The sequence below is a fragment of the Acomys russatus genome, chromosome 1, assembly GCF_903995435.1.
Source record: "Acomys russatus chromosome 1, mAcoRus1.1, whole genome shotgun sequence".
Taxonomy (NCBI): domain Eukaryota; kingdom Metazoa; phylum Chordata; class Mammalia; order Rodentia; family Muridae; genus Acomys; species Acomys russatus.
This window is the reverse complement of record NC_067137.1, coordinates 86,884,226-86,889,278: the sequence shown is the minus strand read 5'-3', so window position 1 is coordinate 86,889,278 and position 5,053 is coordinate 86,884,226.

Sequence of the window (5,053 nt, the reverse complement as noted above, 5' to 3'; positions counted from 1 at the left end):
GTACCACAGGCATGCATGCCCAATTTTAAATACTAAGGTGGGGTCCTTGCAGGGCAGGTAAGGGGTGGCAGGTGTCGGGGAAGGGCCCACTCAGACCGTCTCAAACTCTTTGTTCTCCTTCCCTTGACATCCCAGCCTCAGGCCACCTGGGTCATGTGTAGCCGCCTTAAGGACTGCCTGCCGAGAGTGGTGAAGAGATGGACCCAAAGCCTCTCACCCTATGTAGGTTGGCTTGCTGTTCTTGCTCTCTCACACTGATGGGCTCCCTTGGGATCCAGGCACATGGCAGATACTGCTTTGGAGTTGTCCAGTGAAAGAGCATCTCTCATAAGGACATGGCTAGCAGGGCCTCAGCAGTCGTGCATGATAGGGACTGGCCACCTTCTCCTGGCAAGGAGACGTGACTGAACCCTGCTCTGACAGCTGCAGGCCCCAGCACACCCCGTGTCCCATCAGCCCAGCCCATCACAAGTACAGAGGTGACAGGGAAGAGTCACACCCAAGATAGCCAACAATGCAGAGTGCCTGTTATGGAAGGACGCGCATGTGAGCAAAGGCCGAGAGAATGGTACAGTGAACCCAAACGTATCCATCACCTGGTGTTGACTGTTAACTGACAGGCAATGTTTTTAAAGAAAAAGATGACTATAATGTTGCTATTGAACATAAAAAATATATTGATATGTAAACGAAATAGCCAGTTAAAAGAGTTCCAGTGGCCAAACTAAGGACAATTTGAGCAGCAAAATACACTACAGTATTAGAACATAACCCAAAGTAAAGTTACTAGAACATAACGCCAAACTATTCTGGAATCTCATCCCTCAGAAGTCTCTGTAGGTACCCAGAGCTGTGGATGCTCAACTCTCTTAGATGGCATAGTACTTGCACGTAACCTCCGTAGTTCCTCCATGTACGTACTCTCCTGAGGCTGAGGAGTGTTTGCCTAGCATACCAAGCCCTGAGCTTGATCCCCATTACTGCCTTCCCCAACCCTCCAGATTAGTTACAATATCTAACACAATGTAAGTGCTATGTAGACAGCCGCTAAACTGTACTGTTTAGGGAGTAAGTGGTGAAGGGAAAGTCAACACATGCTCAGTGTGGACATCAGGTTTTCTAGTATTTCTGATTCTCAGTTGCTGCATTCATGGCCTGAGAGCCACTGACACAAGGGCTGGATAAAGGACCGAATAAGTAAGTGGTTTAAGAAAAGAAACAAAGCCAGGTGGTGGTGGCGCACGCCTTTAATCCCAGCACTCGGGAGGCAGGGGCAGGTGGATCACTGTGAGTTCGAGGCCAGCCTGGTCTACAAAGCGAACCCAGGACAGCCAAGGCTACACAGAGAAACCCTGTCTGGAAAAAAACAAAACAAAACAAACAAACAAACAAGCAAACTCCGATAGAGCAGTTTAGGCTCAAAGTATAGAGCCTATTGTCCCCACTCCTTAAATGTAGGCTAACCATAGTGGTTCCTTTCTAGGGCACAGGGAAGGAAGTTGGTAGGTAGTTCATTCTTTGGAGACACCTGACCACACTAGCTTGGATAGTGATCAAGGTCATCACTGCCAGAACTTAGCTCTGTGGTTCCCTCCCACAAAGCATAGGCTCAGAAGAGTCACAGCAATCCCACCTGAGGACATCGAGCAAATAACCTGACCTGAACCTCTAGAACAGCCAAGCAGAGCCAAGGAGACCTACCAGCTGACTACAGTTACCCTCCACTGTATCCTGTCACCAAAAATGGCGTTAAAGTGTCAGGCAGACATTTGCTCTCAATTCTAATCACCTGAGTTCTATCTCCAGAAGACACATGATGAAAGAAGAGAGCTGACTGCTACATGTCTCTGACTTTCACACCAGGGATGTGTCATGTATACATCTCACACACACAATAAATGTAATGTAAAATGGCATTAGACAAAAACTAGAGGAATTTGAATGAAGCGTGGCCTTTAATTAATAGATCCATATCCTTGTGACACATACCCTGTTTAGAAACACCATGTATGTGTAGTTCCTGTGAAGGCCAGAAGGGGGCATTGGGTACTCTGAAACTGGAGTTACAGATAATCATATGCCACTATATAGGTGCTGGGAACTGAACCCTGGTCCTCTGGAAGAGTAACAACCAGTGCTCTTAACCACGGAGCCATCTCTCTGGCTCCTTAATGTAAACTGTTTAACAACTGGAGTAAACTGGCATGTGAATATGTAGGAACTTTGTGCTTTGGGATTTTTTTTCCCCCTGTCAATCTAACACTAAAGTGTTGGTTTACTTCAATCGTACACATAATGTATATATCTAATGTTATGTGTATATTGTTCACCTGAGTGTATGTTATCCCCTGTGTGTATGCAGGAGCCTTAGGAGGTCAGGAAAGGTACCAGAGCCCCTGGTACTGGAGATACAGATGGTGGTGAGCAGCCATATGGGTGTGGGAAGCAAACCTAGGTCTCCTGGGAAAGCAGCCAGTGCTCTAAATCACTGAGCCATCTCTCCAGCCCTTATTTCTTCTTCTTCTTCTTCTTCTTCTTCTTCTTCTTCTTCTTCTTCTTCTTCTTCTTCTTCTTCTTCTTCTTCTTCTTCTTCTTCTTCTTCTTCTTCTTCTTCTTCTTCTTCTTCTTTCTTCTTCTTCTGACAGTCTCACGTAGCAGCCTCAGGCTATATGTAGCTGAGGCTGGCCTAAAATCCTGCTCCTCCTGCCTCAGTAGGCTTGCACCATCACACCCACTTGTTTTGTTGTTGTTTTGGTTTTTGGTTTTTTTCTTTTGTTTTTCTCTTTTCTGTGCTGGGTCTTGAACCCAAAGCCTTATATGTGATAGGCAAGCTTTCTACCATCAATCCATGCTACAAGTCAAAGCTTTATTTTAAAATCTGCTGCTGCTGCTGCTGCTGCTGCTGCTGCTGCTGCTGCTGCTGCTGCTGCTCCTTTTCCTCCCCCCACCCCCACCCCCTTTGTCTTCTCTTTGGAGGCAGAGTTTTGCCTGGAACCCACTGTGTAGCCGAGGCTGGGTTTGAACTGATCCTCCTGCTTTTGCCTCCTGAGTGTTGGCTCAACCTGCATTACTCTTATGTTTGGTTTTTAAAAGCTGTGTTTCCTTAGGGAGATCTCAGGACAGGGAAGAAGCTCACACTCAGCTGGGTTTTGTCCCTACCTGATGTTCTTGGATATCCCAGGGTGGCAGGAGGAAGGGAAGCTGAACTGTCTGGCTGTCTGGTCTCATCCCCTGCACCAGCTGGTGAAGAGCTCAGACAGAAGCTGCCCTTGTGGGAAATGAGGCAGATGTCCAGAAACCGGTTAGACATGCTGGGGCAGGTAGTAGAGGGCTAGCTGCCACCAGGGCTGCGGTCAGCTCCCAGAGACTGACATCACAGCCTTGCTGTGAGTAACACAGTGTCACAGCAGGGTGGCACACACTTAATTCAGAGAATGAACTATACACCCCATGGGACCATGGGAAGGAGCTGGGGGCACAGCTCAATTGCTAGCCTTTGCCTTGGCATTCACGAAGCCTTGGGTTCAATCCCCAACACCAAATAAATCAGCTATGGTGACCCCAACATGTGGGAGATAGATGCAGGAGGATCAGGAGTTCAAGGCCATCCTCAGTACAGAGTGAGTTCAAGGCCAGCCTGGACTACATGAGACACCATCTCAAAAGGAAAGGATAGGGTAAAGCTGTCCCCTTCTTTGCTGTCACCACCTTGTCCTGGTGAACGATAGGGCCAGGAATTCAGGGCCTCTGTCATTCAGCCCTTGGAGAAAGCAAACAGTTTTACCCCCACCCTTGGGTTAACTTTGCACCTCTTCATCTAGAGACCTAGGGTGGCAAGAGAGCATGGGCTTCGGGCAGTCAAGGGCAGCGGATCTGGGCTTAGGTGGACTCCACCACCCAACAGCAGAGACCTCAGTGAGTCACTCAGCTCGCTGGCCTGTTTCTCCAGTTATGAAACACAGGTCATATGAAACACATCCACCTCACCCAGTCGGTGAGGCTGAACCAAGGATCAGATGAGGGAAGGAAGGACATCAGGCAGAGGGCCACAGGGGTCACTGCTGGGGAGAACTGGCCAGGGTGCTGTTTTTGAGGCAGCAGCTGTGGACTTTGTGGCCTCAGGAATAGGAGTAGTTTTGTGTCTATCAGGGTGCTCTCACTTGTAAAGATACACCTTTATTTTTGATAAGCTCATTGGAAGTTGAAAACAAAGTCGAAGCTGCAGTTGTAAGCTGGCTGTGGTGGGACATAGTTGCCATCCTACCCCTTAGGATCTTGAGTTCCAGGCCAGCCTTGGGTGATGTGCTAACCCATTGACTGCACCTAAGCTGCCAAACATAATATGGAACCTGTTCCACACGTTGCTTTCATAATACTGTGATGTCAAAACACTGTAAGCTGAAGACTGTGATATGGTAAATGCAACTCAGATTGACCCATACAACTGAAAAAGAAAAAGACAGCGCCTCAGGATTGGCGCTTGGGCATGTTCCTAGTCTTCCAGGAAATGTGTGTGCTCACTTCCCAGCCTGCCTGCCTTCTATGTAGAAAAATGGCCACGTATGCCACTGTCCTGCTAGGAGAGGACAATTGCTTCTTCTGGTCAAGTGTCCAGCATTTCTCTGGACTGTTTCAGGTCATGTTCTTGGCTCTGGATCAGTCACAAGAGCCCAAATACGCTGCCTGGATTATTTATCCCTGGTTACTGTCAACCCTGAGCAATGACAGGTCAAGATGATTGGCTTGGAGTGGAATGGATGTCAACTGTCCACTCCAGGTTCTGTCACAGCCAGCCCACTGTGGTGTAAGCACCCGTTTCCCCTGTTGACTACAACCCCAGTTTTTACTTGGAACTTGTGATTTGAGTAAGAGTGTCCCCCACAAGCTCGGGTTTGTTTGTTTGTTTTTTGACACAGGGTTTCTCTGTGTATCCCTGGCTGTCTGTGGAACTCACTCTGCAGACCAGGATGGCCTCTAACTCAGAGATCCACCTGCCTCTGCTTCCTGAGTGCAGGGACTAAAGGTGTGTGCCACCACTCCCAGCTCCAGGCTC